We start from the raw sequence: 12,453 nt of genomic DNA, 5'->3' as shown, positions 1-12,453 counted from the left end.
CCCATTTTGCCTATTATATAAAATTCCTTAAGATAAATTAATTCTGAATGTACACCAAAGTGGTTGCAAACCGATGAGGCAAAATAATTTGGTAGTTTGGAAACAAAAAGTTTAGAAAAAATTAACTTGTCTACTGAATATAAAGAAGTATTTATGAAAAAATTGGGACTACAAGTGGAGATAAGAGTTTTGCGTTATGGTTGCCAAATAAGCTCAAATAAATTTAAGAACTGACATAGCTTATCAATTAGGCCAAAAATTAGAGGTCAGTTTTTCAGAATTGCCAGACATGACACTATACACAGATAAAAAAGATCAAGTAACATATTGGAGGGAAAAAAAGAAAAAGGAACATTTACCTTCAGCCCAGCAGCAAATTTTGTCCCCTGAAAATGGATCAATCAGAATGAAGTTGTTAAAATAATTGCAAAAAAAAAAAAAAAGAAACAAGCTTAGAGAATTAAAGCATGGTCACAAACAACAAATAGAAATTCCACGATCAATAATTGAAGAAGAAAAAAAAAATCACAGTTTACTTAGATTTTATTTTGCGGAATTTTTCTGCACTTTTCAGATATATTATATGTTAGTTTCATTCCATGCATATCTTAGAATATTATTTATTTGTGCTTTTTACATAAATGAATATAATTAAGTACCATATTATTTATATACTTATTTCAAATTTTGCTGACTAAATGCAGATAACTCAGCCTACAAGTTACCTCCATATTGATTTGCTAAGAATTCTTTCAAGGAATTATTGATATTGTTATTATTTGATGAATTGCAAACATATAATCTAAAATGGCTCTGATCAAATATCTTGGATCATATTCAGTTATAAAAGAGTTAATTTTTATAGAGAATAAATAGAAAGGGTAATATAAGGTCCAATTATTATTTTATAAGATTAATTAAATGGATCTCAACAGAGTGAATTTGGAGTGAGCAGACTGACATATACAACCCAGGCAAGAAGCTATTTTATAGAAGTCTGGATCTCTTTCAGTGACATTGGGATAAAATTGAAATGGATTTTTATTATTTTCTAGAATAAAACCATCTTAATATTATTTTCCTTACAGCTCCCTTTACCTGTCTGTTTCTAAGACTGTAGATAATAAGATTTAAGAATGCAGGAATTACAGTATAAAAGGCAGAAAGAATAATATCTTTAATTGTTTCAGAGCTTACTGAAGGCCTTAAGTACACACAGATGATAGAACTGAGAAAGGCAGATACTACAAGGATATGAGGGACACAGGTAGACATGGCTTTTCCTTGCTCTCATTGAAAACCTTAGCACAGTGAAAAACGTGTGAACATATGACATAGTAATAAAGATAAAGCAGCCCCCACCAACTACATTGACAGATACAAGAAGTAAAAGACAATTGCTGGAGGTGTCAGTGCAGGAGATCCTCAGCAGAGAGGGTACATCACAGAAGAATCGATGGATCACATTGGACTGACAGAAGGTCACTGGAATGTTTTACCTGTTTGCATACCTGCATACACAAGACCACTGACCAGGGAGGTGTGTCATTTGAACACAGAATTGGGAGTTCATGATAACTGGGTAGTGGAGGGGCTGGCAGATGGCTACATAGCAGTCTTGGGCCATAATGTTGAGGAACATCACCTCTACACAGGCAAAGTAAATGACCAAGAATACATGGATTGCACATGCAGCCCCTGAAATGGTCCTGTTACCAGTGAGAGAGTTGACACAGGCATTAGGGACAGTGAAGAAATATAGAACATATCTAAAATAGATTTCTGAGGAAGAAGTAGAAGGGCATGTGAAGTTTCTGGTCAAATGTGGTGACAGTAATGATGAGAAGATTCCCTAACAAGGTAACCCAGTACATCAGAAAGAGCAACATGGAGTGTAGGAACCTTAGCTTACAACTATCAGCAAAGATCACAGTGGTAGAATTGACCATATTTTAAAAAGGGTGATCGATCTGGAAAATAAAAGGGATAAACTGTGAGAAACAGGATTCAAAAAAAGAATGAATGAAATCACCTTAAACATTTTCTTAGAAAGTGTGTTCTTCTATTTCATACAGATGGTCTTTGTGTGTAGGAAATGTCTGTAATTAGTATTTTCATGAATCTGTGCTATGTTGCTTCAGTCGTGTCGGACTCTTTGTAACCCTGTGGACTGTAGGCCATCAGGCTTCTCTGTCCATGGGGATTCTCCAGGCAAGAATACTGGAGTGTGTTGCTATGCCCTCCTCCAGAAGTCTTTTCATATATTTAGCTTATTATCACTACTGAGTAGTTAAAATGGCAAAGTACTAAGGCTGGGGCTCTTCAGTCCCATTTTATGGTTATACAGGAAGTGTTATTACTTTACTCAATAATATCCAACCCACTGAAGTTTATTATTTTAATGAAGATTCACCAGTTCATAGATAGATAAGTAGACAGATATAGTTACTTCAAACAGAGTCAATTCTCAATTAAAGATTTCTAGGTTTTATTAGAAGTTGTATACCACATTCAGTTGGATATTGACACCCTGTTGAAATTTACCTTAATGTTCTATGAAATATTGACTATGGATCACCAAGAGTCCATAATTTCTTGAAATCAGCCTTAAAAGATAAGCAGAGAAATTTAGATTAAGAACATAGACAATTTAAAAAATTCCCTGGCAGTCCAGTGATTAGGAATCTGTTCCATTACCAGGGACCTGGATTTGATCTCTGGTCAGGGAACTAAGAACCTGCAAACCATGTGGTGTGGTCTAGAAAAAAATAATTAAATTAAATATTTTTTAAAAGATTTTAGACACTTTAACAAGTAACATATGGTATCACTTATATGTGGAATATAAGATATGACAAAAATGAACATATCTATGAAATAGACAAAGTCACAGACAGACATAAACGGACTTGTGAATGCCAAGGAGGAGAGGTGGGGGAGGGAAATATTGGGAGTTTGTAATTAGTAGATGCAAATTATAATATATAGGATGCATAAGCAACTAGGTCTTACTGGATAGCACAGGGAACTACATTCAACACCCTGTGATAAACCATGATGGGAAAGAATATGAAAAAGAATATATATATATATGAAAAGGAATATATGCATACATATGTATATATATATACATATACATATTTCTGCTATATAGCAGAAATTAACACAACACTGTAAATCAACTACAGTTCAATTCTTAAACAGAAGAGTATAAATGTATAAAATTTTTTATTTCTAATTTTTCTTTTTTCAGATAAATCAGAAGGTAATTTTATTAATTTGATGTGAGATATAAGCAGCTCAGGTTATGCCACTTGTGTCAGATATATTCCATGAATTCTAATACTTTCTGCTTAAAAATACTCACATTTTGAATTATTCATTTCATTTATAATAACTTAGAAAACATTCCACTCATGGAGAACTCATTTCAGTTAAAAGTTGATTCAGAAACATCAAATGAATTGATCAAGAATAGAATACTGATAAGTAGCTGATGGATTATACAAATCACATATTTTTCCCAAAACTGATTCTTCAAGTTCTATATCATCTATTTTGAGAATCACCATAATATACAAATTACAGTCATTTTGTTACTATGAAATAAAAATAAGTAGTATCATTGTTAAGATAATTATTTTTTTCATTCAAAGCTGGTCATATGAATTTATCTTTATGTGATATTAAGGAGGGGCTTCCCTTGTAGCTCAGTCAGTAAAGAATCTGCCTGCAGTGCAGGAGACCTGGGTTCGATCCCTGGGTCGGGAAGATCCCCTGGAGAAGGAAATGGCAACCTACTTCTGCATTCTTGCCTGGAAAATCCCATGGACAGAGGAGTCTGGTGGACTGCAGTCCATGGAGTCGCAAAGAGCTGGGCATGACTGAGTGATATTAAGGAAGGTGGACCCTATTTTATAAAAGCCAAGAACCCACAAATCTTCATAAAAGAAATACAGGATTATGACTTCTCACATACACATATTAAAAAATTTTGTCTAGGTTGAAAGTAAAGTATTATCAAATATTTTGGAAGTAAATTGGTTGGCGTATATAAATAGTGACTAATTTGTACATTATTTGTGTGTGCTGTGCTGTGCTAAGCTGCTTCAGTCATGTCTGATTCTGTGTGGCCCTGTGGACTATCATCCGCCAGACTCCTCTGTCCATGGAATTCTCCAGCCAAGAATACTGGAGCGGGTTGCCATGCCCTCCTCCAGAGTATCTCTCTGACCCAGGGATTGAACTCACATCTTTTAAGTTTCCTTCATTAGCAGGCAGGATCTTTACTATTAGTACCACCTGGGAAACCCCAAATAAAATCTATATTGAATAAAATCTCTAGAAACTTAATGCCTGGATCAGCTCTTGTCTGATAACAGACAGTTAATTATAATGCATTGAGTTGTTGACAATGATGTTAGTCCTGTGTTTGTTTTACATGGCCAAAATATTGAGGTACATTGTGTCCATACCTACTTTGTTGAGATTCCTATCATAGAAGGATACTGAATTTTATCACATGTTTCTACTACATCTATTGAAATAATTGTATATATATATATATTTATCCTTCATTCTGCTAATGTTGCATATTACATTTATTGATTTTTGTATATTTGGTGGTGGTATAATTGGTAAGTTGTGCATATGCTTAACTATCCTTGAATCTTGGGGGTAAATCCCACTTGATTTGTGATTATGATTATATATGATTATTTGATGTAAATTATTTAATGACATACAATTATTTAATGAGTTGTTGAATTTTATTTTGCTAGTATTTTTGAGGAATTTTGCATTCATTATTGTAAGGAATGCTGCTGTTATTGTTTAGTCACTGCCGCTGCTAAGTCACTTCAGTTGTGTCTAACTCTGTGCGACCCCATGGACTGTAGCCCACCAGACTCCTCTGTCCATGGGATTTTCTAGGTGAGAATACTGGAGTAGGTTTTCATCTCCTTCTCCAGAGGATCAAACTCACATCTTCTGCATTGACAGGTGGATTCTGATTACCTCTGGGCCATCAGAGTAGCCCAATATTGTTCTGTAATTTTCTTTTCTTTCAGAATTCTTGCCTGGCTTTGGTATCACAGTGATACTGGCATTGTAAAATAAGTTTGGTTATATTTTTGTTCTTCAATTTTTGGGGAAGATTTTTCAGAAGAATTATTGTTAAATTTTCATTAAATGTTTCATAGAATTTGTCAATGACTCTATCCAGGCCTTGGCTTGTCTCTGTAGGAATTTTTTTGATTATTGATTAAATTCTGCATTTGCTATTAGTTCAGATTTTCTGTTTCTTCATGATTCAGACTTGAAAGATTATATATTCCTAGATATTTATTAACCTGTTATCAAATTTATTAGAAAATAATTGTTCATAGGAGTTTTATGATCATTTAAGCTTCAAGTTGTTGTACCTCTTTTTTAATCTAATTATATTATTTTTGTCATATGTACTTTATCTTTCCAAAATCATTAATCTTTCTTATGCTTTTCAATTTCTATTTTATTTATATTAGTCTAGCATTTACTTTTCTTTCTTTCTACTAATTTATGGGCTTATTTTTCCTTCAAGTTCCTTAAAGTGTAAAATTAGATAGTTTATTAAAGATTTTTCTTTTTCCTACTGAAGACATTTATTTCTATGAATTTCCCTCTTGGAATTGTTTTAGTTATGTTCTATAAGGTTTTGCATGCCATGTTTCCATTTTAACTTATCTCATCATTTTATAAAAGGTCCTTTTTGATTTCCTCTTGCTATTTCAGGAGTTTGTAGTTTTTAAATTCCATGTGTTGGTAAATTTTTCTTCTGTTAGTGATTTCTAGTTTTATAACCTTGTGGCTAGAAATAATATGATACATGTTTTCAACTTTTTATATATTTTAAAGATTTAATTTTAATTTAAGGATAATTGCTTTACAGTATTGCACTGGTTTCTATCAAACATCAACGTGAAACAGTCATAAATTTATCAATGTCCCCTCCCACTTGAATATCCCTCCCACCTCCCTCCCCACCTGACCCATTCTAGGTTGTTACTGAGCCCAAGTTTGAGTTCCCTGAGTCATACAGAAAATTCCCATTGGCTATCTATTCTACATATGGTAATATATGTTTACATGTTGGTCTCTGTAACTCCCACTCTCTCCTTCCCCCCAAGCCATGTTCCTATGTCTGTTCTCAAAGTCTGTGGTTTCCATTGTTGTTCTGAAAAGAGGTTTACTAGTACCATCTTTCTAGACTCCATATACATGTGTTAGTATATGATAATTGCTTTTCTTTTTTTGGAGTTACTTCACTCAGTGTAAGAGGCTCTAGCTTCATCCACATCATTAGGACTGACTCAAATATATTCCTTTATATGGCTGAGTAATATTCCATTGTACATATGTACAACAGCTTCTTTATCCATTCATCTGTTGATGGACAGCTAGGTTGCTTCCATGTTTTAGCTATCGTAAATAGAGCTGCAAAGAACACTGGGTAATGCATCTTTTTCAGTTTTGGTTTCCTCAGAGTATGTGCCTAATAGTGGGATTGCTGAGTCATATGGTGGTTTTATTCCTAATTTCTTAAGGAATCTCCATATTTTCTCTATAGTGACTTTGTCAATTTGCATTCCCACTAACAGGGCAAGAATGTTGCCTTTTCTTCATACCCTTTCCAGCATTTATTGTTTATAGATTTTTTTGATGATAGCCATTCTCGCTGGTGTGAGGTGAGATCTCACTGAAGTTTTGATTTGCATTTCTTTAACAATGAACAGCGTTGAACATCATTTCATGTGCTTCTTAGCCATCAGTATGTCTTCTTTGGAGAAATGTCTATTTAGGTCTTTTGCCCACTTTTTGATTGGGTTGTTTCTTTTTCTGTTATTGATTTGTAGGAGCTGCTTGTATATTTTAGAAATTGATCCTTTGTCAGTTGTTTCATTTGCTATTACTTTTTTCCCATTCTGAGGTTTTTCAATTAACCTTGTTTATCGTTTCCTTTGCTGTGCAAAAGCTTTTAAGTTTAATTAGTTCCCACTTGTTTATTTTATTCTATTTTTGTTTATTTTTATTTCCATTACTCTAGAAGGTGGGCCAAAACCTTTGACTGTGTGGATCACAATAAACTGGAAAATTCTGAAAGAGATGGGAATACCAGACCACCTGACCTGCCTCTTGAGAAATCTGTATGCAGGTCAGGAAGCAACACTTAGAACTGGACATGGAACAACAGACTGGTTCCAAATCAGGAAAGGAGTATGTCAAGGCTGTATATTGTCACCCTGCTTATTTAACTTATATGCAGAGTACATCATGAAAAACATGGGGCTGGATGAAGCACAAGCTGGAATCATGATTGCCGAGAGAAATATCAGTAACGTCAGATATGCAGATGACACCACCCTTATGGCAGAAAGTGAAGAAGAACTAAAGAGCCTCTTGATGAAAGTGAAAGAGGAGAGTGAAAAAGTTGGCTTAAAGCTCAACATTCAGAAAACTAAGATCATGGCATTTGGTCCCATCACCTCATGGGAAATAGATGGGAAAACAGTGGAAACAGTGTCAGACTTTATTTTTTTGGGCTCCAAAATCACTGCAGACGGTGACTGCAGCCGTGAAATTAAAAGATGATTACTCCTTGGAAGGAAAGTTATGACCAAAGTAGATAGCATATTAAAAAGCAGAGACATTACTTTGCCAACAAAGGTCCATCTAATCAAGGCTGTGGTTTTTCCAGGAGTCATGTATGGATGTGAGACTTGGATTGTAAAGAAAGCTGAGCACTGAAGAATTGATGCCTTTGAACTGTGGTGTTGGAGAAGACTCTTGAGAGTCCCTTGGACTGCAAGGTGATTCAACCAGTCCATCTTAAAGGAGATCAGTCCTGAGTGTTCATTGGAAGGACTGATGTTGAAGCTGAAACTCCAATACTTTGGCCACCTGATGCGAAGAGTTGGCTCATTTGAAAAGACCCTGATGCTGGGAAAGATTGAGAGCAGGTAGAGAAGGGGAGAACAGAGGATGAGATGGTTGGATGGCATCACTGACTCAATGTACATGAGTTTGAGTAAACTCTGGGAGTTGGTGATGAATAGGGAGCTGCAGTCCATGGGGTTGCAAAGAGTTGGACATGACTGAGCGACTAAACTGAACTGAACTGAGGAGGTGAGCCATAGAGGAATTTGCTGTGATTTATGTCATAGAGTGTTCTGCCTATATTTTCCTCTAGGAGTTTTATAGTTTCTGGTCTAACAGTGAGGTCTCTAAACTACTTTGATTTTTATCACTGTATATGGTATTAGGAAGCATTCTAATTTCATTCTTTTACATGTAGCTATCCAGTTTTCCCAGCACCACTTATTTAAGAGACAATCTTAGCTCCATTCTTTATTCTTGCTGACTTTTTCAAAAATAAGGTATCCATAGATGCATGGATTTATTGCTGGACTTTCCATCTTGTTCCATTGGTTTATATTTCAGTTTTTGTGCCAATACCATACTATCTTGATGACTATAGTTTTGTAGTAGTCTGAAGTCAGGAAGGTTGATTCCTCCAAATCCATTCTTCTTTCTCAAGATTGCTTTGGCTATTTGGGGTCTTCTGTGTTTTCTATAGAATTGTGAGATTTTTTTGCTCTAGTTTTGTGAAAAGTGCCATTGGTAATTCGATAGGGATTGCCTAGAATCTGTACATTACATTTGGTAGTATAGTCATTTTCACAATATTGCTTTTCCACCCCAGGAACATGGAATCTCTTTCCACTTGTTTATGTTGTCTTTGATTTCTTTCATCAGTGTCTTATAGCTTTCTTCATACAAATGCTTTTTTTTTTAACCTTAGTTAGGTTTATTCCAAGGCATTTTATTCTTTTCATTTCAATGGTAAATGAGATTGATTCTTTAATTTGTTTCTGATATTTCATTGTTAGTATACAAGAATGCAAGTAATTTCTGTGCATTGATTTTTGTGCCTGCCACTTTACTAAATTCACTGATTAGCTCTAGTAATTTCCTGATGGTATCTTTAGGGTTTTATATATATAGATACACATATACATATGTATACATATACACATATACATATATATATATATATATAATCAACTAATCTGCCAGCAGTTAGAGTTTTACTTCTTATTTTCCAATCTGGATTTCTTTGATTTCTTTTTATTCTCTGATTGCTGCTTTTTATTCTCTGATTGCTGCTTTTTATTCTCTGAGTGCTAACTAGCACTTCCAAAGCAGTGTTGAATAATAGTGGTGAGAGTTGGCACCATTGTCTTGTTCCATATCTTAGAGGGAATGCTTTCAGTTTTTCACCATTGAAAATAATGCTTGTTATGTGTTTATCATATATGGCCTTTATTACATTGATTTATGTTCCTTTTATGTCTATTTTTGAAGAGTTTTTTTTTATCATAAATAGATGCTAGATTTTGATAAAAGATTTTACTGCATCTATTCAGATTATCATATGATTTTGTCTTTCAATTTGTTAATATCACATTGATTGATTTGCATATATTGAAGAATCCTTGCATCCCTGGGATAAACCAGAAATGATCATGGTGTATATTTTTGTTAATGTGTTGTTGAATTCTGCTTGCTAGAATTTAGTCGAGGATTTTTGCATCTATGTTCATCAGTGATGTTGGCCTGTAATTTTCTTTTTTGTTCTGTCTTTGTCTGATTTTGGTATCAGGGTTATGGTGGCCTTATAGAATCAGTTTGAAAGTGTTCCTTCCTCTGCAATTTTTTTTTTTTTTGTAAGAATTTTAGAAGACTAGACATTAGGTCTTCTCTAAATGTTTGATAGAATTCACATATGAAGCCATCTGGCCTTGGGCTTTTGTTTTTTGGGAGATTTTTGATCACCGTATTGAGTTCAGTGTTTGTAACTGGCTTATTCATATTTTCTGTTTCTTCCTGGTTCAGTCATGGAAGATTGAACTTTTCTAAGACTGTCCATTTCTTTCAGGTTGTTCATATTATTGGAATATAGTTGCTCATAGTAGTCTCTTATGATCCTTCTTATTTCTGTGCTGTCTGTTTTAACTTCTCCTTTTTCATTTCTAATTTGATTTGATTGATTTGACTTGATTCTTCTCCCTTTTTTCTTGATGAATCTGGCTAACGGTTGTCAACTTGTTTATCTTCTCAAAGAATGAGCTTTTAGTTTTATTGATCTTTATCATTGTTTTCTTCATTTCTTTTCATTTATTTCTGTTCTGATGTTTATGATTTCTTTCCTTCTTCTAACTTTGTTTTTGTTTGTTTTGCTTTGTTTTTCTTTTTCCAGCTGTTCTAGGTATAAAGTTAGTTTGTCTATTTGATGTTTTTCTCATTACTTGAGGTAAGATTGTATTGCTATAAACTTCCCTCATAGAACTGCTTTTGCTGAATCCCATAGATTTTGAGTTGATTTGTTTTTACTGCCATTTGTTTCTAGGGATTTTTGTATTTCCCATTTGAAATTGATATCTAGTCTCACAGTGTTGTGATCAGAAAAGATGTTTGATATGATTTCAGTTTCTCTGAATTTACTGAGTTTGATTTGTGACCCAAGATGTGGTCTATCCTGATGAATGTTTCACGTGCATTGAGAAAGTATTGTTCTGCATTTGGGTGGAAAACTTTGACGATATCAATTAACCACCTGATGTGAAGAACCAACTCATTATAAAAGACCCTGATGCTTGGAAAGATTGAAGGCAGGAGGAAAAGGAGATGACAGAGGACAAGATGGCTGGGTGGCATCACTGACTCAGTGGACACAAGTCTGAGCAAGCTCCAGGAGATGATGAAGGACAGGGAAGCCTGGCATGCTACAGTCCATGGGGTCACAAAGAGCTGGACACAACTGATCAACTGGAAAACAACAACAGGTCCATTTGATCTAATGTCCCACTTAAGGTTTGTATTTCCTTATTAAATTATGTTTTGATGATCTGTCAATTGGTGTAAGTGGGGTGTTAAAGTCCCCTACTATTACTGTGTTGCTGTCAATTTCCCCTTTTATGTCTGTCAGTATTTGTCTTATATATTGAGGTGTTCTAATGTTGGGAGCATAGGTATTTACAATTATTATGTCTTATTCTTGGATTGATCCTTTGATCCTTATGTGGTGTCCTTCTTTATCTCTTGTAATATTCTTTATTTTAAAGTTGATTTTTTCTGAAATAAGAATTGCCGCTCCAGCTTTCTTTTGATTTCCATTTGCATGGAATCTCTTTTTCCATCCTTTTACTTTCAGTCTGTATGTGTCTTTAGGTCTGAAGTGGGTCTTTTGTAGACAGAATATACATAGGTCTTGCTTTTGTATCCATTCAACCAGTCTGTGTCTTTTGTTTGGATCATTTATTATATTTACATTTAAAGTAACTATTGATATATATGTTCCTATTGGCACTTTCTTGTTATAGGTTTGTTTTTGGAGGTCTTTCCTTTCTCTTGTGTTAACTGCCTCTATAAATCTCTTTAATATTTGTTGTAAAGGTGGTTTGGTAGTGCTAAATTCTCTTAACTTTTGATTTTCTGTAAAACTTTTGATTTCTCTATCAGTTTTAAATGAGATCCTTGCCGGGTAGAGTAAATTTCATTGTAGACTTTTTTCTTTCAGTACCTTAAATATACCCTGCCATTCCCTTCTGGCCTTCAGAGTTTCTGCTGAAATATCAGGTGTTAATCATTTGGGTTTTTCCTGGTATGTTACTTGTTGCTTTTCCTTGTTGCTTTTAATAGTCTCTCTTTATGTTTAATCTCTGTTAGCTTAATTTGTATGTGTCTCAACATGTTTCTCCTTAGGTTTATGCTGTGTGGACTATATGTTTCTTGGACTTGATTGACTATGGAAATTTTCAAATCTAATCTCTTCATAAATTTCCTCAGTTCCTTTCTTTTCTTCTTCCTCTGAGACCCCTATAACTTGAATGTTGGTGTTTTTAATGTTGTTCCAGAAGTCTCTGAGACTATCATCAATTCTTTTCATTCTTTTTCTTTTATTCTGCTCTTCAGCAGTTATTTCATCTTCTAGCTCACTTATCCATTCTTCTGTTACTGTTAATCTAGTACTGGTTCCTTCTAGAGTGTTTTTAATTTTATTAATTGTGTTATTCATCTTGGTTTATTCTTTATTTCTTCTATATTCTTAGTAATAGTGTTAACTGTGTTGAGTACTTCTTGCATTTTCTCCCTTCTATTTTCAAGATTTTGGAACATCTTTTCTATCATTATTCTGAATTCTTTCTCAAGCAGTGTGCCTATTTCCTCTTTGTTTAGTTGATCTTGTGTGTTTCTAGTTTGTTCCTTCATTTGCACAATCCTTCTCTGCCCTTTCATTTTTTTAAAAATGTGTTTGAGGTCTCCTTTTTTCAGGCTTTGAGGTTGGATTCCTTCTTTCTTTTGCTCTCTGTCCTTGGTGGGTAGGGTTGTCCAGTGGTTTGTTTAGGCTTCTGG

General features: G+C 34.3%; 1 pseudogene; it reads right to left on the bottom strand.

Moving 5' to 3' along the window:
- Window positions 1-361: 361 nt before the first annotated feature.
- LOC122700777 lies at window positions 362-1,949 on the bottom strand (annotated as a pseudogene).
- Between the last annotated feature and the right edge of the window lie 10,504 nt (window positions 1,950-12,453).

This window comes from Cervus elaphus, chromosome 9 (genome assembly GCF_910594005.1).
Source record: "Cervus elaphus chromosome 9, mCerEla1.1, whole genome shotgun sequence".
Taxonomy (NCBI): Eukaryota; Metazoa; Chordata; class Mammalia; order Artiodactyla; family Cervidae; genus Cervus; species Cervus elaphus.
This window is presented reverse-complemented; position numbering and strand designations above follow the sequence as displayed.